The 22,209-nt window shown below is 43.5% G+C and overlaps 1 long non-coding RNA gene across 1 annotated transcript in view; it reads left to right on the top strand.

Moving 5' to 3' along the window:
- The window catches only part of LOC132659329 (uncharacterized), an 80,334-nt gene that overhangs the window by 17,447 nt on the left and 40,678 nt on the right, over positions 1 to 22,209 (top strand). The window lies entirely within an intron of this gene.

Below are 22,209 nucleotides of genomic sequence, written 5' to 3'. Positions count from 1 at the left end.
GACAGAAGAATGTTGGATCCCACCAAAAAAGATAGCCCGTGTCCAGGGGCCCCAACAACACAGTGGGAGGGGAGCATCGACATTTAAAATCAAACCTCAGACCTGCCAGAGATGCTCAGAGGTTGAAAAACCAAACCTTGTGCACACCAGGATCGAGGGAAAGGAGCAGTGACCACAAGAGTCTGAACCAGTCCTGCCTTTGAGTGCTGAGCATCTCCTGTGGGGGCTCGGGTCAGCAGTGATCTGCTGCAGAAACGGGCTCTGGCTGCAGCAGACCTGGGAGGTGCAGCATGTGGCATAAGACCTCTCAGAGGAGGTCATCATTCAGTTCAGTCACTCAGGCGTGTCTGACTCTTTGCGACCTCGTGGACTGCAGCCTGCCAGGCCTCCCTGTCCATAACCAACTCCTGGAGCTTACTCAAACTCATGCCCATGCATCGGTGATGCCATCTAACCATCTCATCCATCCTTTGTCGTCCCCTTCTCCTCGTGCCTTCAATCTTTCCCAGCATCAGGGTCCTTTCAAATGAATCAGTTCTTTGCATCAGGTGACCAAAGTATCGGAGTTTCAGCTTCAGCATCAGTCCTTCCAATGAATAAGCAGGACTGATCTCCTTTAGGATGGACTGGTTGGATCTCCTTGCAGTCCAAGGGACTCTCAAGAGTCTTCTCCAACACCACAGTTCAAAAGCATCAATTTTTCAGCTCTCAGTTTTCTTTATAGTCCAACTCTCACATCCGCACATGATTACTGGGAAAACATAGCAGTAGTTAGTTGACATCAAATTTGAAAGTGTGTTTGGGAAAGAAAAGCTTATTAATTGGTTTGGTTTCAAAACTGTCATTGCAATGACAGTTCCAATGACAGTTCCTCTACTAATTGATTGACCCTCAGAAGTGTGAGAGGGTCGCTCACTTGGCACTCAGATGTGGGTTCAGCGAAGCGGGTGGCCATTGATCATTTAGATCGTGGTGAGTTGTCACTGACTGATCAAGCATCAGGTAGAATACGGTGTGTGAGTGCCAAATTGCTTCAGTTGTGTCCGACTCGTTGGGACCCAGTGGACCATGGGGTCCCAAAGATGGCTACATATGAGTCCCAAAAATGTGACAGTGTTGTGCATTCTAAGGATTCACCAATTGATTCCTTTAAGATATATATCTTCTCTAAATAGTATGTGTGTGTGAATTCACTTTAGTCGTGTCTGACTCTGTGCAACCCTATGGACTGTGACCTGCCAGTTTCCTCTGTCCATGGGATTCTCCAGGCAAGAATACTGGAGTAGTTTGCCCTTTCCTCCTCCAGGGGATCTTCCTGACCCAGGGATCAAACCCATGTCTCTTACATATATTGCATTGGCAGGCAGGTTCTTTACCACTAGCACCACCTGGGAAGTCCCATAATATGGTACCTGGGGGGAAAAGTGGGTGGTTTTCCTGGCAAGCAGCTGCCTTTAGAGATGTACAGAAGAATGTGAGCCAAATGGCACATGCAGGGAGATCCCTGGTCTTAGGAGGTAGATCTAGGGCTGGAAGTCCAGGGAAGCAGACAGAACGTACCACCTGGAGAGCGTAGTAAACCAACCAGATGGTTGTCCTGGTTGAACTGGCCATTGTCTTTACAGATATAAAATCACTGGTCATAAAACACAGCAGCAAGGAAACAAAAAGCAGGTACTATTTAGATATCTAAATACTGAGAAGGGGAGCATACTGAAAAGAAAAGTTTTTTAGTAGGAATTCAGGTGCCAGGATTTGGGGCAGAAGAGTTATCAAGATGAAAGTACAGCTCAAGATCTAGAAATTCTGGGGTAACAGACAGGGTGTCCAGGCCAGGAACCAGGATGAAGACCAAACGACACACATCTAGTTAGTGGAATGAGGCCACAGCATGATCAGAGGAATGTGGAAAGGCTGTATTAGGGCAAAAATCCAAGGACTGACCAGACCCATACCAAGACTGTCTTGATACAGAGTTCTGAGTATTGCAGCCAGAGTTCTGAATAGGAATGGACCTTTCAACCCAGATAGGTGGTTCTTTCTGCATCTGGGGGAAGCAACTCATACAGAGCTTCAAACAAAGAGCCCTTAATGGAGGGACTATTTGCATAGCTGTGGACAGAATTAAGGGACAATTAAAGGATAATGAGGCAGCCACAGATTAGAGAGGAGGCACACCCAGGGCTGAAGGGGCGAGGAGGGAAAATACTGGTAAATATGAGATAGAGCCTAGGAGGAAGGAATTTCCTAGTGTGTATTTTTTGTTGTTGTTGTTGAAATATTGTTGATTTACAATGTGTTAGTTTTTACTATTCAGTAAAGGGACTCCGTTATACATATATATACAATTCTTTTTCATATCCTTTTCCATTATGGTTTATCACAGGGTACTGAATACATTTCCCTGTGCTATACAGTAGAACCTTGTTGTTTATCCATTCTCTATATAATAGTTTGCATTTGCTAATCCCAAACTCCTAGTCCATCCCTCCCCTTCCCTTGGCAACTAGAAACCTGTTCTATAAGTCTGTTAGTCTGCTTTTGTTTTGTAGATAAGTTCATTTGGGTCATAGTTTAGATTCCACATATAAGTGGTATCTTATGGTATTTGTCTTCCTCTTTCTGACTTACCTCACTCAGTCTGATGATCTCTAGACCCATCTGTGTTGCTGCAGATAGCATTATTTCATTCTTTCTTATGGCTGAGTAATATTCCATTGTGTATATATGTACATCATGTCTTCTTTATCCATTCATCTGTCAGTGAGCATTTAGGTTGTTTCCAATTATTGGCTATTATAAACAATGCTGCAATGAACATTGGGGTCTATGTATCTTTTTGAATGACAGTTTTGTCTGTATGTATGTCCAGGAGTAGAATTGCTGAATCCTATCAGAACACTATTTTTAGTTTTGAGGGACTTCCATACTGTTTTCCATAGTGGTTGCACTAACTTGCATTCCCGCCGACAAGCCTTCAGTTCAGTTCAGTTCAGTTGCTCAGTCGTGTCCGACTCTTTGCAACCCCATGAATCGCCGCACGCCAGGCCTCCCTGTCCAGCACCACCTCCCAGAGTTCACTCAGACTCACGTCCCCCTCTGTTAAGTAGTTAGAATAGAAAACAGGAGTGCAAAATGGCGGTGGCTAAAAGACAAAGGAAAAGCCTGCAAAAACGGAACAAAAGGAAATCCATAAACCAGAGTGAGAGCTTGCAGTGAAACAGCCACGCCCCCTTCCTGGCTAGCCCAGTCTTCCTAGGGCAGGCTCAAGGTGGGGGAGGAGACAAACGGGTAAAAGGCGGAAGCCAAGACAGACTGAGGCCTCTCCTCTGAGATCAGCCCGCCCTCACGCCTCGAGGGTGTACTTTCCCTTGCTTGCCGAGTAAAACTTTGAGCTCTAATCGAGCTGTAACACTGGTCCACTGTTTCAAATCTCTGCTGCGGCGAGACAGAACTGAGGAAATTACACACTCCCCCGACACCTCTATGTAGGAGGGTTCCCTTTTCTCCACATCTTGGTGTGTATTTTCAATCCTGGAGATCACAGATACTCCAAGAGACCCAACACTGAAGCTGGGAGCAAAGAAAGAACTACCCTGATCTCACTCTCTCCCAACCTCTGACCTCCTACCAGGATTTCCCTAAAGCAGAAGCCAATGTGTGAGGAGCCTAGCTGATACCATCCACAAGGGAGGATAGACAACAGTGGAGGATGAATGGAGGGAGGTAATTAACAGACAACAACCACCAGACTCCCCCAAGTAGCTAGAAGAGGATCCAGTCGTGTCCAGTCAATGGTGTTTCTGAAATGCACTTTGGGGACAGAGGCACATGACAGACTCCCAAAGAAGAGAGCACTGGCTCCTGGTTGAGCAGGGGCATTTATGCTGGTCTGTGAGCAGAGCTTTCCTGAAGCTTCTGTAACATGGAGACGTGGTGCAGAGCCAAAATCACAGTGGAGATGCCATGCTTCTGTCACTGTGTCAAATTACAGTACTCCGGGGAGATAAGAAAGCCAGCCAGTTAAGGATGCTTTGTGATATGGTGTCTGAGGCCCAGAACCCCACCGTGCGTGAGTCAGGAGGAGCCCTCATGAAGAGACACAGGGTGCGAGTGCCGACATTTTCCCCTTTATGCAGAATCGGCTCGAGTCTCTGCAGCCAACGATAGCCAGCATTTTGTGAGTTAATGGTGTGTGACGCAGAAAAGGAGCTGTGAAAGGAGCAAATCTCTCTTTAAAGTGAACATTTTATAGAAATCCCATTTTCTCTGGGGCTCAAAGCCAGACCGACTTAGTGGATTAAGCTCTGAGGTTTCACTCCGGGGATGGATTTCAGGTCAAGGCCAGCCTACAAATCTACATGGGGGATGGGGAGAGACCTCAAATGAGACTAACTGGTGGTATCCAAAAGGCACTACCTCGGACGTCCAGTAGCTATGGCGCAGAGCCCTGGGTAATGAACTGGGGAGGAACAGAGAAGGGGAGGTGCTGTGGAGATGATGCTAATGTTCACTGCCATAGCTGTGGAATTTTTCACCTGGGGCGATTGCCCTGTGCCAGCTCGGATGAGGGCAGCCTTAATTGCTTTGTGCCATCAAATGCATTTTTTGTCAGTTTTAGACAAACTGACATAATTATTTCTGTCACCTCAGGATGATTTTTCCCTCCAAGTCCCTTCAGATGAGGCAAGAAGCAGGTGCTTCCTCCCCTAGCCGCACCAGCTTCAAGCACCCAAAGCCTCCACACAGCCAGCTGCCACGGTCCAGATGTACATGTATTTGCACTTTCTCTGTGAGAGTACATTAAAGATAGTGCCTGGGGGTTCTTGAAATTGGTAAGATTCAAGTTAAATCTGTACAATATGCCTGATGTGATGGAAACAACCTCACACACTTCTCTTCCCCAATCCCTCACCTCTTAGCTAAGATGTTTCTGGGTCTGACAATGGGGAGATGTTATCAGGAATACACACACACACACACACATGGGCTTCCTCAGTGGCGCAGCGGTAAAGAATCCACCTGCAATGCAGGAGACTCAGTTTTGACCCGTGGGTCAGGAAGATCCCCTGGAGGAAGGAAAGGCTACCCACTCCAGTATTCTTGCCTGGAGAATCCCATGGACAGAGGAGCCTGGTGGGCTACAGTCCATGGGGTCGCAAACAGTCAAACACGAATGAGCAGTTGAACATGCTCTCACACATACATGATTTTTAAAATTTGCTTTTTTTGGTCATGCTGCACAGCATGTGGAATAGTAGTTCCCTGAACAAGGATTCAACCCATGTCCCCCTATGGTGGGAGCGCAGAGTCCTAACCACTGGACGGTTAGCGAAGTCCTACAATCCACTTGCCACTAGTTCAAAGAGGGCAGCAGAAGCTTTTGAACTGCCTTTTTAATTGACAGTGCTCCTATTTTTCTGTCTGGGATCTTTAATACCCCCAACCTATGGGTACACACATTAGAGAAAAGTTTCCAGATTCATTTCTCTCTGATGTGCTCAGGGTCAGGATTGGGTTGTGGAGGACTTCTTAAGTTATTACTTTTGTGTTTATGGTTGAAATACTAGGCATTTGGGTTGTTTTCTTACACATCCTTTGGAGCCTAGAAGCTCCATGTACTTGACTAGAGTAGTAGCTCACAGGTTTAGTTTAGTTCAGCTCAGTGGCTCAGTTGTGTCCGACTCTTTGCGACCCCATGAATTGCAGCACACCAGGCCTCACTGTCCATCACCATCTCCCGGAGTTCACTGAGACTCACGTCCATTGAGTCATGATGACATCCAGCCATCGGTCGTCCCCTTCTTCTCCTGCCCCCAATCCCTCCCCAAATCAAAGTCTTTTCCAATGAGTCAACTCTTTACATGAGGTGGCCAAAGTAGTGGAGTTTCAGCTTTAGCATCATTCCTTCCAAAGTAATCCCAGGGTTGATCTCCTTCAGAATGGACTGATTGGATCTCCTTGCAGTCCAAGGGACTCTCAAGAGTCTTCTCCAGCATCACAGTTCAAAAGCATCAATTCTTTGGCGCTCAGCCTTCTTCACAGTCCAACTGTCACATCCATACATGACTACTGGAAAAACCACAGCCTTGACTAGATGGATCTTAGTTGGCAAAGTAATGTCTCTGCTTTTGAATATGCTGTCTAGGTTGGTCATAACTTTTCTTCCAAGGAGTAAGCATCTTTTAATTTCGTGGCTGCAGTCACCATCTCCAGTGATTTTGGAGCCCCCTGAAATAAAGTCTGACACTGTTTCCACTGTTTCTCCATCTATTTCCCATGGAGTGATGGGACCAGATGCCATGATCTTCATTTTTTGAATGTTGAGCTTTAAGCCAACTTTTTCACTCTCCTTTTTCACTTTCATCAAGAGGCTTTTTAGTTCCTCTTCACTTTCTGCCATAAGGGTGGTGTCATCTGCATATCTGAGGTTATTGATATTTCTCCCACCAATCTTGATTCCAGCTTGTGTTTCTTCCAGTCCAGCATTTCTCATGATGTACCCTGCATAGAAGTTAAGTAAGCAGGGTAACAATATACAGCCTTGACGTACTCCTTTTCCTATTTGGAACCAGTCTGTTGTTCCATGTCCAGTTCTAACTGTTGCTTCCGGCCTGCATACAGATTTCTCAAGAGGCAGGTCAGGTGGTCTGGTATTCCCATCTCTTGAAGAATTTTCCACAGTTTCTTGTGATCCACACAGTCAAAGGCTTTGGCATAGTCAATAAAGCAGAAATAGATGTTTTTCTGGAACTCTCTTGCTTTTACCATGATCCAGCGGATGTTGGCAATTTGATCTCTGGTTCCTTTGCCTTTTCTAAAACCAGCTTGAACATCAGGGAGTTCACGGTTCACGTATTGCTGAAGCCTAGCTTGGAGAATTTTGAGCATTACTTTACTAGCATGTGAGATGAGTGCAATTGTGCAGTAGTTTGAGCATTCTTTGGCATTGCCTTTCTTTGGGATTGGAATGAAAACTGACCTTTTCCAGTCCTGTGGCCACTGCTGAGTTTTCCAAATTTGCTGGCATATTGAGTGCAGCACTTTCACAGCATCATCTTTCAGGATTTGAAATAGCTCTCCTGGATTTCCATCACTTCCACTAGCTTTGTTCGTAGTGATGCTTTCTAAGGCCCACTTGACTTCACATTCCAAGATGTCTGGCTCTAGATGAGTGATCACACCATCGTGATTATCTAGGTCGTGAAGATCCTTTTTGTACAGTTCTTCTGTGTATTCTTGCCACCTCTTCTTAATATCTTCTGCTTCTGTTAGGTCCATACCATTTCTGTCCTTTATGGAGCCCATCTTTGCATGAAATGTTCCCTTAATATCTCTAATTTTCTTGGAGATCTCTAGTCTTTCCCATTCTGTTGTTCTCCTCTATTTCTTTGCACTGATTGCTGAAGAAGGCTTTCTTATCTCTTCTTGCTATTCTTTGGAACCCTGGATAGGTGGCGGCGGCGGCGGGCGCACTAAGCGCAGGCGGCGGAGGCGGTGGCCTGACACACTAAGCGTGGCCGAGAGCTACCCCAGGTCCGAAGTCAGGGACAGTGGCGTAGAGTGCCAGGCTGTGATAGCGCAGGAACCGCCGAGAGGAGCTATCCCGCGTCCGAGGTCAGGGTAACGGCCTGGAGGAGATACCCCGCGCCCGCGGCCAGGGGAGGTGCCCGAGGCCAGGAGAGGAGGCCAGAAGGAGCAACCCCATGCCCGAGGCCAGGGCGGTGACCGGGAGGAGCAACCCCACATCCAGGGAGTGGTGGCTGCCTGGGCGCAGGAGGGCCTAGAGGAGCCATCCCAAGCTGAAGGTCAGGAAGGGCGGCGGGAGGAGATAACCCTCATCCAAGGTAAGGAGCAGCGGCTGTGCTTTACTGGAGCAGCTGTGAAGAGATACCCCACACCCAAAGTAAGAGAAACCCAAGTAAGATGGTAGGTGTTGCAAGAGGGCAACAGAGGGCAGACACACTGAAACCATAATCACAGAAAACTAGTCAATCTCATCACACTAGGACCACAGCCTTGTTTAACTCAATGAAACTAAGCCATGCCCGTGGGGCAACCCAAGACAGGTGGGTCATGGTGGAGAGGTCTGACAGAATGTGGTCCAGTGGAGAAGGGAATGGCAAACCACTTCAGTATTCTTGCTTTGAGAATCCCACGAACAGTATGAAAAGGCAAACTGATAGAATACTGAAAGAGGTACTTCCCAGGTCAGTAGGTGCCCAATATGCTACTGGAGGTCAGTGGAGAAATAACTCCAGAAAGAATGAAGGGATGGAGCCAAAGCAAAAACAATACCTAGCTGTGGATGTGACTGGTGATAGAAGCAAGGTCCGATGCTGTAAAGATCAATATTTCATAGGAACCTGGAATGTCAGGTCCATGAATCAAGGCAAATTGGAAGTGGTCAAACAGGAGATGGCAAGAGTGAATGTTGACATTCTAGGAATCAGAGAACTAAAATGGACTGGAATGGGTGAATTTAACTCAGATGACCATTATATCTACTACTGCGGGCAGGAATCCCTCAGAAGAAATGGAGTAGCCATCATGGTCAACAGAAGAGTCCAAAATGCATTACTTGGATGCAATCTCAAAAATGATCTCTGTTCATTTCCAAGGCAAACCATTCAATATCACAGTTATCCAAGACTATACCCCAACCAGTGACGCTGAAGAAGCTGAAGCTGAACTGTTCTATGAAGACCTACAAGACCTTTTAGAACTAACTCCCAAAAAAGATGTCCTTTTCATTATAGGGGACTGGAATGCAAAAGTAGGAAGTCAAGAAACACCTGGAGTAACAGGCAAATTTGGCCTTGGAATACGGAATGGAGCAGGGCAAAGACTAATAGAGTTTTGCCAAGATAATGCACTGGTCATATCAAACACCCTCTTCCAACAACACAAGAGAAGACTCTACACATGGACATCACCAGATGGTCAATACCTAAATCAGATTGATTATATTCTTTGCAGCCAAAGATGGAGAAGCTCTATACAGTCAACAAAAACAAGACCAGGAGCTGACTGTGGCTCAGATCATGAACTCCTTATTACCAAATTCAGACTTAAATTGAAGAAAGCTGGGAAAACAGCTAGACCATTCAAGTATGACCTAAATCAAATCCCTTATGATTATACAGTGGAAGTGAGAAATAGATTTAAGGGACTAGATCTGGTAGATAGAGTGCCTGATGAACTATGGAATAAGGTTTGTGACACTGTACAGGAGACAGGGATCAAGACCATCGCCGTGGAAAAGAAATGCAAAAAAGCAAAATGGCTGTCTGGGGAAGCCTTACAAATAGCTCACAGGTAGACAAATGAAATACTTTCTAGTCCCCATGCTGTGCTGTGCCTGGGCTTGAATAAAATGTGTCATATTCTATCACTCAAGCAGCAAAAGCTGGTGACATTGTTGGATGTTCTTTCATGGTTTGGAAAAAAAAAAAAACCTAAGTAATCTTCCTGCAGGGTCTGGATTTCCATCTCTTTTAGATATTAGTATTATTCCCACAATGATATGCTTATTTATTTTATAACAAATATTTATTGTGTTCTGGGCTAGAGTTGAGGCAGGAAGACCATTTGGGAGGTTATTGCATTAGTTCTTCCTCCAAGGAAAGAGAATGGTGACTTGGACTAGGATGGTAACAGTGGAGGCAGGGAAGAAATTTAAGATATATTTTGGAGGTAGAATTGTCAGCTAAAGCTGCATGCTAGGCATTGGGCTTTGCCCTGAGGCTACAGTGGCAAATAAAACAAATGAGATTACCTAGCTCACAGAGGTTATACTGCAATAGGGACTAAAGACAGTAAATAGCTATATACATTTACGATATGCATAGAGATTGTGATAATCTCTAGGGAAGAAATATACAGTGATGTAGCAGAGAATAATCAGGGGGATGTAGGTGGCTACTTAAATTGGGTTGTCATGGAGCAGCTTCCCATGAGAATGAAACAAGGAGTCAGACAGGCAAGGAGCTGGGGATGCATAATCCAGGCATATGGAAGGCCGTGTGCTGGTCTTGAGGTAGGAGACGCTTGGCACATTCTAAGAATTGTCAGAAGACTGATGTGCCTGGGGTTGTCAATGATGGGGAGAGAGAATGATCTTGGTAGACTTGCCAAGATCACGCAAGGCCTGAGCTCAAAGTTTCAATTTTACTCTGAATGAAACTAGAAACCAGTGAAGAAAAGGTGGTGGTCCGGGGAACAAGATATAATTTTTGCATAAAAAGATTACTCTGGTCAGTCTGTGAAGTATGGACTTTAGGTGGGCTAGTGTTGAAGCAAGGGCACCAATTTTAAAGCTTTTGCAATAGTCCTGTTGTTATTCAGTCTCTCAGTCGTGTCCAACCCTTTGTGACCCCATGGACTGCAGCACACCAGGCTTCCCTGTCCTTCACCATCGCCCAGAGCTTGCTCAAACTCATGTCCATTGACTCGGTGATGCCATCCAACCATTTCATCCTCTGTCATCCCCTTCTCCTCCTGCCTTCAATCTTTCCCAGCATCAGGGTTTTTTCCAGTGAGTTGACTCTTCACATCAGGTGGCCAAAGTATTGGAGCTTCAGCCTCAGTATCAGTCCCTCCAATGAATATTCAGGATTAATTTCCTATAGGATTGATCTCCTTGCAGTTCAAAGGAATACAGGGAAGAAAGAATGTATTCAAGGTATATTTTGGACATAGAGACAGGACTTAGTGATTTATTAGATATTGTTACTAGGCAGATGGAAGCAAAGGGAAATGCTTCTGGCTTAAATAATTGAGTGGAGAGTGGTCCATTTAATAGAACAAAGACTGTAGTGGGTCAGAAGTTAAAATATTTCTTTCCTTCCACTCTTCTTGTTCCATCTTCTGATGCCACATTACTTATTCAATAGTGAAATACTGGGAAGAGTACTTACTCTGCTGAGAGTTAGGAGATATGGATTTTTGTCCAGCGGATGTGCGTAAGCAGTGGAATGACTTCAACTCATTCAACTAACTCACAGTGCCTCAGTTTTTCTCATGGCTACTTCAGATTTCAGAAGACCCACTATGCTTTGAATTGGATTGATTCGTTCTGCCAGGACCTGAGATTTCTTCCCACTTCCAACACCACCTCTAGGGTATCACATTCAGAGGAAGGGACATGGGTCTTTACAGCCTAATTTCAATTTCTATGGTAACAATGGCTCTTGGAGAGGCAAATTCCTTGGCTTCCAAATTAATGATAGCTATTGCTCAACTGCAGAAGAGTCCTTAACAGTAAAGAACCAAGGAGGTTGACAGATTTTATCATTTTAAGTACCACAACAGACAGTGTGTTATAGAGCATTGTTTAGACATTGTCATCACATAATTTTTTATTAATTCATTTGCATGAAATAAGGCTATAAAGTATCTGCATTTGTAGAATACATTTATACATGCCCTTCTGTCTCTGGAACTCCTTTAGAATAATATTTTACAGAAGCATTTGAAAAGTTTAAAGTGCTATGCAAATACAAGGTGTGATTAATATTGACCTATGTACTAATTAGATATTGGCATAAAGAGAACTTATCTTCCCTTGCAGGTACTATTTAAAATTCCAGGAGTCAGCTAGAGTTTGAATCCTTACATTTTGAACCAGCATGTTACTGTGGACATAGTCCACTAGACATGGCACTTTTGGTGCTGGCCTCATGCCACTTCCTGCTGGAAGGGCAGCCATACACTAATGCTGGGCACCAGTGCCATCTATTAAAGGCAGTTGGATCAGAAGAGGTGACTGACTCAGGGGTACTCCTCCATGGTTTGGCCAGCTACTCGTGGCCACATTCTGAGGAAATAAGGAAGCAGGTCTCTGACGGAGTTGGAAAATTGCATAGAGAGAAACCAGGAGATTGAATCAAAGCCATTACAAACTCCAGTTTTGACATATCAGAGATAATGAATAAACATGGACAGTGAGGTAAGGAAAACACCCCATCCTCTTGCAGCTCTCATAAAAGCCCCCTGCTGCTGCTGCTGCTGCTGCTAAGTTGCTTCAGACGTGTCCGACTCTGTGCGACCCCATAGACGGCAGCCCAGCAGGCTCCCCCGTCCCTGGGATTCTCCAGGCAAGAACACTGGAGTGGGTTGGTGGTTACTAATTACCAATTCCAGTAACATCTCTGTCCTCATCCTCTTCGTCTTCCTTTGAGCTTTGCGTATGTTGTGTTTCCTTTGAAAGCTCTCCTCCTCTAGTGCTTTAATCCTTCCTCCTTTCTGCTTCTATCCTCATTTATTTATTTATTTATTTTGGTTTTGTAGGATCTCATCCACTGTCTTGTCAGTTCATTGTATGGAGATGATCTGAGCTAAATTCCCTCTGAGGGTGAGCTCAAGACACCATTCTTCCAATTTCATGAGTATCAGTATCTGTACCTGAATTGATTTCCTAGCACCTCAAACTTTCCCCTTCCAAAGCAAAACTTACTATTTTACAGCTACCTTTGCCTCACTTTCCTGGTGGCATTCCATTTTCTCACAAATACAGACTTTAAACCATGACATCACCTGTGATTTATCTTTCTCCCTCATTCTCTGTGGATATTCTAATATATGTCTTTTGCCTCTCCAATCAGTCCTGAATATCTTCGCCTCTTTCCATTCTAACTGATGGCCAGCATTCTCCACATCCAGATGACCCACTTCTCACTTAAATAACTTAAATAGCTATCAAAGAACTTCTATCTTTATCTGAATTCTTTATTTTTAAATTATGTTTTCACTTTTATACATTTTACTTTTAGTATATTTTACTTGTAAAATTTCCATGACATTGTGTTTTGTGTTTAATTTTTCCTAATTTTTTAATTGGAGTGTAACTGTTTTACAATGTTGTATTAGTTTCTGCTGTACAATGAAGTGAGACACAAACAGATGGAGAAATATACCATGTTGTTGGATTGTAAGAATCAATACTGTGAAAAGAACCTCTATCTTAAATAACTTGGTACTGTGTTACAGTTCACTGACTAATCCTTCTGGTGACATGGTCATTTTCTTGGAAAAGGAAATTGTCTTACTTATCCTTATATTTGCATCCCCACCTTCCCCCATAACTGAGTTCAGCGTAATTTTCTTTCACATAGGAGGTTGTGGATAAGTATTAGATGACTTGTCTTAAGGAACTTTATTCAATGCCTTTCTAAAATAATGGCATCTGAATCTAACTCCATTGTTAGTTTTGAGTTAGTGAACTCTTATTCCTCTGCCAAATACCTTTGTACTTGGCTCATTTTGGAGGCCTGCCCTATTAACACCTATTTGCAATCCTCACTCCTCTAGTAAAACTTTTAATGCGTGCAAGTTTATTCAAGCAGGGAGAATCGCCAAATGCAGTGCAGTAAAAACAGATCTTGTGAGAACTATGCTATCTTGGGCATGTCAGATGGCTAAGAAATAAATAGGTTTAAGGGGAAAAAAACTTACCCTCAAATTAGAAGAAAGACATTTGGTAAACAAAACAAAACAAAAAACTCTTGAAGAGGGATGGAGGGAAGGAGACAAGGATATTCTTCAGGAAGTAGCTTGATGAGATGAGGTTATTAGTATAAAGCAGAGCCTGACCTGACATTTACCCTTCCTTCACAGACCTTAATTGGGCTGTAAGCATTCTCAAAAATGGTAAGATGTCAATACTCACGAAAATAGAACCATTCATCCTGTAAACTTCTATATTAGATATTTTTAAATGGTGTTCTTGCCAAGGTTCACAGAGAGACGAAGTTACATTTTCCTGTTGAAAGGAACAGTTGAACTTCAGTTAAGTTATCACTGAATATTCCCAGAACTGATAAAAAAAGACAGAATTGGACTGGATGTTACCTGAAGTCTCTCACAGTGTAACTATTACTATTTGGCAATTCCACTGTTTAAGTAGTAAAGCTAACTGATGCAAGCCCAGTCTGAGTCAGACTCTCCTTGGACAAGATCTTGAACTTCTCTGGGCCAGAAGGCTGCTTCTGTCCTCTGTACCTTCAACTTTGTTGTTGTTGTTTAGTTGCTAAGTCGTGTCCAACTCTTGTGACCTCATGGACTGTAGCCGAATATTGGAGTATGTTGCCATTTCTTCCTCCAGCGTATCTTCCTGGCCCAGGGATCGAACCTGTGTCTCCTGCATCACAAATGCTCATGCAGCTGCTCAGAAATTGTTGCTTAGAAGTGCTCAGGAGCTACCAGAGGAGGGGACTGCTGGCGAGAGACCCCAGGGGATGGGGAAGCAGACTGGGAGGAGGGGTGCATTTTTTTTGTCCCCATCCCCCACCTTAACTCTGGCAGCTCCACTTGTATCTATTTGATATAAACTTTTGTTTGAGGAAAGAGCTCTGCTGCTTTTTAAAAAAAGAAAGACAAAGATAAAGGGGGAAAATGAACTTTAAAAATCACAGCTCTAGCAGCATGTGAAGTAACTTGTGCTTTTTCACTCCCCCAGCCAGCCTTCCCGGATAGGGTGGAACTGTTGAGCGTTGCCCTGGAAATGTGAACTAGAGGCTTGACTTCTGAGCAATGTCTGATCCCACCAATAAATGAAAATCTTCTAACATGTTTTTTAGAACCTTGGGATACATATAAACACTCTACCACCAAGGTATTGAAGAGCCTGAAGAGGCTCGGCATATTTCTCAGTGACTATTGTATTCAGTCCTGTGGCCATTTCAGGCATCATTCATGAAAAAAAAAATTGGGGTTTACTGGAATTGAGGTTTTGTTTAAAGATTTATTTATGGGGGATTAGGAGAAGAAAATGGCAACCCACTCCAGTACTCTTGCCTGGAAAACCCCATGGGCAGAGGAGCCTGGTAGGCTGCAGTCCATGGGGTCAAGAAGAGTCGGACATGACTGAGCGACTTCACTTTCACTTTTCACTTTCCTGCATTGGAGAAGGAGATGGCAACCCACTCCAGTGTTCTTGCCTGGAGAATCCCAGGGACGGGGGAGCCTGGTGGGCCGCTGTCTATGGGGTTGCACAGTCAGACACGACTGAGGTGACTTAGCAGCAGCAGAGAGAACACAGGAAGGAATGTAGAGTTGGATCATAAGAATATATCTGGATGTTCAACAACAACTAATTACTAGAGAAATGCAAATAAAAACTACAGCAAAGTGCCACCTCACTCCAGTCAGTATGGCAGCATGAAAATGTCTACAAATAATAAATGCTGGAGAGGGTGTGGAGAAAAGGGAAACTTCCTACACAGATGGTGGGAATGTGAAGCCACTGTGGAGGACAGTATGGAAATCCCTAAAAAACTAAGAGTTATCATATGATCCAGCAATCCCACTCCTGTGCCTATGTCTAGTGAAAACTCTAATTAAAAAGGATACATGCACCACAAAAAGATACCAGTTCATAGCAGCACCATTTAAATAGCCAAGACATGAAAACTGCTAAATGCCCATCAAAAGAAAAATGGGTAAAGATGTGATACAGACATAATGGGATATTACTCAACCATAAAAAATGAAATAATGCCATAAGCAGCAACATGGATGGACCAAGAGATGATCAAACTAAGTGAAGTCAGAAAGATAAAGACAAGTACCATATAATACCACTTACATATGGAGTCTAAAATATGACACAAATGAAATTATCTACAAAATAGAAACAGATTCAGACATAGAGAACAAATTTGTGCTTGCCAAGGGAGGGGAAGAGGTGGACTAGAAGTTTGGGGTTAGCAGATGCAAACTATTATATAGAGAATGGATTAAAAAGATCCTGCTGTATAGCACAGGGAATGATATTCAAAACACTGTGATAAACCATAATGGAGAAAAAAAAACGCGAAAAGGAATGCATGTATCTGTATAACCAAATCATTTTGCTATATAGTAGAAAGCAACAAAACGTTGTAAATCAACTATACTAAAACAAAAATAAAAGCAAAAGAATACGTCTGGGAGATAAGAATAAGGTATAGGGAGGAGTGATGAGTAAAAATAAAAATCATCCCTCCTGATTTTATTAAACACTTTCCACTTTACAAGACGATTTGATATATACTTGCTTGCTTGCCAAGTCACTTCAGTCATGTCCGACTCTTTGTGATCACATGGACTCTAGCCGGCCAGGCTCTTCTGTTCATGGGATTTCCCAGGCAAGAATACTGGAGTAGGTTGCCATGCCTTCCTCCTAACATATATTATTTCACTCCAATAAACAGACATCACATATTCTGCAGTTGGAAGGAAGAAAGGGAAGATCTTTCATCTCCTTAACCCTCCTGGACTCTTCCCTGATGGCTCAGATGGTAAAGCATCTGCCTGCAATATGGGAGAAAGTGAAGTTGCTCAGTTGTGTCCAACTCTTTGTGACCCCGTGGACTGTAGCCCACCAGGCTCCTCCGTCCACGAGACTCTCCGGGCAAGAATACTGGAGTGGGTTGCCATTTCCTTCTCCAATGCAATGCGGGAGACCTGGGTTCAATTCCTGGGTCGGGAAGGTCCCCTGGAGAAGGAAATGGCAATCCACTCCAGCACTCTTGCCTGGAAAATCCCGTGGATGGAGGAGCCTGATAGGCTACACCCCATGGGGTCGCAAAGAGTCGGACACAACTGAGTGAATTCACTTCACTTCACTTCACTTCATTTCCTTAACCCTCTGTTAATCCCACCTATAAACACCATATTCCAAGTTACCTCTCTGTCTGCTTGCTCTGCTCCTGCTTCCCAGCTGCCAAAAACTGCTGGAGAATCATGCAGTCTTGACCTATGATAATTCACGTGTCCAAATCCAACTTGGCCACTTCCACACTCATATTCGTTCTTTTCTTCCATGCCCCAAGGCTGCCTTTCTGTATCAGTTAATCCAGACCTCTTCCACTCCCCATATAATGGGTTGAATGGTTGTTGTTGGTATTGTTCAGTCACAAAGTCATGCTCGACTCTTTGCAACATCATGGACTGCAGCACATCAGGCTTCCCTGTTCTTCAGTACCTCCCTGAGTTTGCTCAAACTCATGTCCACTGAGTCAGTGATGCCATCCAACCATCTTATCCTCTGTCATCCCCTTCACCTCTTGCTCTCTGTCTTTCCCAGCATCAGGGTCTTTTCCCACAAGTCATTTTTTCACATCAGGTGGCCAAAGTATTGGAGCTTCAGCTTCAACATCAGTCCTTCCAATGAATATTCAGGACTGATTTCCTTTGGATTGACTTGGTTTGATCTCCTTGTAGTCCAAGGGACTCTCAAGAGTCTTCTCCAACACCACGTTTCAAAAGCATCAATTCTTGCACACTCAGCCTTCTTTATGGTCCAACTCTCACATCTATACATGACTATAGGAATAGTGGTCCTCAAAAAAATATGTACATCTCAGCCCCAGTCTGTGATTGTTACCTTGCTTGGAGAAAGGTGATTAATTTAAGGACCCTGAGATGAGGTCATCCTGGTATATCTGGTGGGCCCTAAATCCAATGCCAGAGGGAGGTCACACACACACACAGCAGAAGGCCTTGTGAACAGGACCAGAGCTTGGACGAATGCAGTCACAAGCAAGGAATGCTAGCAATACCATCAGCTAAAAGAGGTGAGGATAAATTCTCCCCTGGAGGCTTCAGAGGGAATGCAGTCCTGACAACATTTTGATTTTGGTCTTCCAGCCTCTAGAAACATGAGAATAAATTTATGTTGTTTTGAGCTACCTGGCTTGTAGTCATTAGCACAGGCCTAGGGAACTAACAATGGCAACCCACTCCAGTACTCTTGCCTGGAGAATCCCATGGAGGGAGGAGCCTGGTAGGCTACAGTCCATGGAGTAGCAAAGGGTCGGACATGACTGAGCGACTTCACTCACTAGGGAACTACCACAGGCTTCCCTGGTGGCTCAGATGGTAAGGAATCCCCTTGCAGTGCAGGATACCTGGGTTCGCCCTGTGTCAGGAAGATCCCCTGGAGAAGCAAATGGCTACTCACTCCACTCGTATTCTTGCCTGGAAAATCCCATGGATAGAGGAGCCTGGCAGGCTACAATCCTTGGGGTCACAAAGAGTCAAACACAACTGAGAGACTAAACATATACACACACAGGGAACTAACATACTCATAATACCTCTGTTCTTTCCATCCTTCTTAGCAGTTGATGGTTCAGACTTCTGCTTTTCTGAAGAGACTGAAATCATCTTCCCTAATTCTCTCATTAACCCTTTCTTGTACTCTAACCTGTTTCTTTATCTCCCCAAATATGTCTCTGCAGAAGTATATCCACCGTTTTTTCCTTTTAGTTTGTCTGTGAGAAAGATTCCCACTCTGCCTTCTTTGCAAATGCTGAATTCTCTATCTGTGCTCCTGATTCTGTCCCTCCCTGGGACCTGAGAGCCCAGTGTTCTCCTGCCCAGCCTTCTTAGTGCCCAGCTGGGAAGGAGAACACATCCAAGGTGCATGGCACTACCCAGGTCTGCAGATCCATCGTGGAAGAAGTCTGAATCAAGGGCTGGATCAGAAGGGAGGAAGAGAAACTCTGAACTAAAAAGTGGACCCATTGGACTAGCCAATGGGATCATCCAGCTAAAGGAGTAAGAGATGGAGAAATCAAGGAAGGACTGAGACTAAGTAGAAAAGGGGACTCCTCCAGCCCCTCTGCATGTAGACCCCCATTCTGGTTCATTTCTCATCTAGTGGGCATTGGCTCAGTATTCTCACCTTCCTCCATCTCCTTTTTCTTTTTATCTTTTCTCCTTCTCAACGTGATCTTGCCTTATGCCTTTAGACACCTTCTTCTTTTGTTCAGTTTTAAAGGCACATACATTTCCTAACTGCTTGCTGGGGACATAATGGGGTAAATTCACCCCATTGCCTGTGTTTGTCCTATGATCTTCTGTGTTCTGGGAGCTAGTAATCTCCTTTCTTTCAGAGACTGCCTTGTTTTCTTGTACCTTCTCATATGGTCTGTCCCCCTGGCAATAGTGATTGTCCACTCATTCCTGCAAGATTTTTCATATTGTGCCGGGAGCCAGTGTGAGGAATCCCGCCCGTGACAAGGTCATGAGGAAGGAAGCTGACATACGCAAGGCGTGCTCAGACTTCAGGGACCCCTCTGGAAATTCCTAAGCATGTACCCCAACAAAAATCTGCCGGCTTTTGTGCTCTGCTTTTCCACTCTTCTGACATTTTCTGGAAAAAGTCAATTCAGGGCTTTAGTCTTCTGCATTTGAAAGAGTGTTTCAATCCAAAAAACCCTCTGATGGCTTTCTAGCCTGCCTGCAGGACTCCTACAGCTGCGCATGTGATTGTTTGAGGCCTCCTGACCGAAGGAGGCACAGGAAGCTTAAAACATCCTAGGAATGTAGGAGCTTCCGAGGAGTCAAAATCTTTAAAATAGGACTGATTAAAAGTTTCATTTGTTGAATCAATGCTTGCTGCCAAATTTTCATATCCTTTATTTTTAGATATAGTTGGTATACAGAAAAACAAGTAGTAGACCTTGTATTAGCAACATTAGATCTTTGAGTTAAGTACCTTCTTTGTTATATCCCACTGCACCTTTGTTCTATAGAGATGTAACTTTAATGCTTTAAGGAGATGTAGATTAAAGAAAAACACTTCAGGGGAAACAAAATTAACATTAAGGAAGAGAGCCAAAAGTGTTAACAAGCCTCTTGGCCAGAAGATAATGTAAATCACCTGAGACCTTTTGTATACAAAATGATGTATATAGAAAGAGTCTGAGCTGCGAACGCTACATAATTTTGTGTTACCCATTGATCTCCGTGTTTTATCAAAAGTATAAAAGGCCTTCTGAACAATAAAGGATGGGGCCAGTTTCTCGGACCAGCTTCTCGGACCAGTTTCTGGGACTAGTCTCTCGGCCTGGTTTCTTGGGACTCTGGCTCCCCCGGTGTCTCTCTCTCTCTTTTTCTCTCCCTTTCCCTCCCTCTGCTCTTTAACTTCAGGCTGAATCTCCACCTGGGGCGCGGAGGCTCGCCAGGTCTACTTACTTGCCCTGGCTGTTAAGACCCGCGAGAAAGGGAGCTTAAGGCGAGGCACCCTTAGATATTCAAGCGGGAGCCGGTGGCCCAACGTAGATGGTGCAAATTCCTTGTCTGGAATTTTATTGGACTTCCGCGTAAACCAAGCTATTCAGCCCTCTTCCTCCACTTAATCTTCCTACCACACTATAGTTTCTTAATCTAATCTTACATTAATAAATAAACAAGTCTTTCCACGCCAACGACGTCCACCCTTTGAATTCCCTGGATCCACCGGGGCTGGACCCCGGCAATATTGGATATAAGGAAATTTCTTTGGTGGCAAACTAGGGGTGTACGAGCTACCAGCCACAATTCTCTGTGCCAAGTATAGAAAGTTAGTCTACAGTAAGAGAAAATGAAGTCCAAACTAAAAGAGAAACACAGCGGGAGTAAGGAAGGTCCTGGCAGTCCCAGGCCTTTCCGTCCCTAGTTATATCCATTCCTGAAGCTACCACACCCAGGCCCCATCTGGGGTTTGAACAGGTGAGGTGATAAATTCACCCCATTGCCTGTGTTTGCTCAAGTTCAGGTACTGTCACCAAGAAACCAACAAGCTCTGACCAAGAGGTCTCTCCTTCAAGCTCCTAGTATTCTTGTGTCCTCAAAGATCACCTCCTCTTATGATGTCCCAAGATTATTGCTTCTATTTTAAAGTTGGTCATCTAGGCATATTCTAGAACCTTCTTTTTGTTTTTGACATTCTCTCCCAACAGTATCAGATTGTCTGCTTTCGAAGATACTCAGCTCTTCACCCCTCACATTACACCAGCCTTGTCTCTGGTTTACTTGCTCCTGTCTGCTTCTTTTCCAGTGCTTTGTCATCTTTCCATACCCAAATGTTGGTGGTCACTAAAGGTTAGCCCATGATATCCTGTTGCCCAGTATTTCTGTTCCATTCTCAGTAATACACATGTTCTCTTTGTCAGCTCTCTGGAGTTGACTTTAGTCTAAATTTGTCACTCAAATTCTTATTGAATATGTCTAAGACCCAGAGGGACTGAGTGACTTTTCCAAGGCTGGTCAGCTGGTTATTGGCTGCCCTGTTTTCTGAGACTCCCCTGATGATTTATGATGATATTGTTTTATTCTTAGCATATTGCACACTGTGAATTTTGATTCACAATTTAGTGGTATATTATTATATTGGTCTAAAGCTGTGTAAATGGCCAGATTGTAGGGAGATGTTATCCCACCATTTCAACAATAAGAATATATTGATTCCATATTTATGAACACAATCATTTTAATCAGAATTATATCACCATTGCCAAGAAAGACTTTTTTGAATCAAACTACGTTAAGGCAATTTCATTATTTGATCAATTCTTCTATATAAACCATTTAAACAGTTTCCATTTTTTCTATTTTCATTTAACTGAAATTATTTTTCTCAAAATCAATTCCTTCTCATGAATTTTATGATGAGAATTTGATTTATCCATCAGGTTTTTTTTTCCCCAAACATATAAAATGTTACTATTATATCTTCTGCTATTACAGGTTTTCTTTTAAGACCCTTACTTCCACAAGTATAATTCTCCAGGGTCAGATTTTATAGATATAAATTTTCTTTAGAAGATTTGTTTCTTCTGCCACTTTTTAGCCAACAGCGAAATTTCATAAATGCAGTTTTAGCTATTGTCTGTTTTATTTGTGTCAATTATTTCAAGAAAGTGTATTTTCTCTGAGATCAATTTTTGCATTTTCAATGTTACCAACAAGATTGATTCTTTCAGTCAATTTTTCATTTATAGTAAGTTTTTCTGTGTACAAGTTTTAGTCATTGTCAATTTTGGTTTGTGTTTTCTTGTATGAGTAATATTAATTATGAATTAGACAAAGACTGACAGTTTGTATTTCATTAATTCAGTCCCAAGTGTAGGGGGTTGCGGTGGGCGGTGGGAATCCCACAATACCATGGGTGCTATTTTAGGTATTTGAAATGTATCTGTGACAGCAGAGAACATAGTTTTCTTTCTAATATGGGCTAGGAGAGAACACACAGGCAAACACATAAATGGGAAAAATGGATTTTATATTGAAAAAAGGACTGTGAAGAAAATTAAATAGTATAACGTGACCGCGACAGGGTAGAGCACTGGGCTGTCAACAGAGGTCTTTCTGAAGAGGCAACACTTGAGCTGAGACCTGAGTGACAAAGTGACAAGCATGGAAAGATAGGAAAATGAGTTTCTTAACTGCTATACTGTG

Source organism: Ovis aries, chromosome 2 (assembly GCF_016772045.2).
Source record: "Ovis aries strain OAR_USU_Benz2616 breed Rambouillet chromosome 2, ARS-UI_Ramb_v3.0, whole genome shotgun sequence".
NCBI classification, from domain to species: domain Eukaryota; kingdom Metazoa; phylum Chordata; class Mammalia; order Artiodactyla; family Bovidae; genus Ovis; species Ovis aries.
Note: the sequence above shows the minus strand (reverse complement) of the source record. Positions and strands in the feature narration are given on the sequence as shown.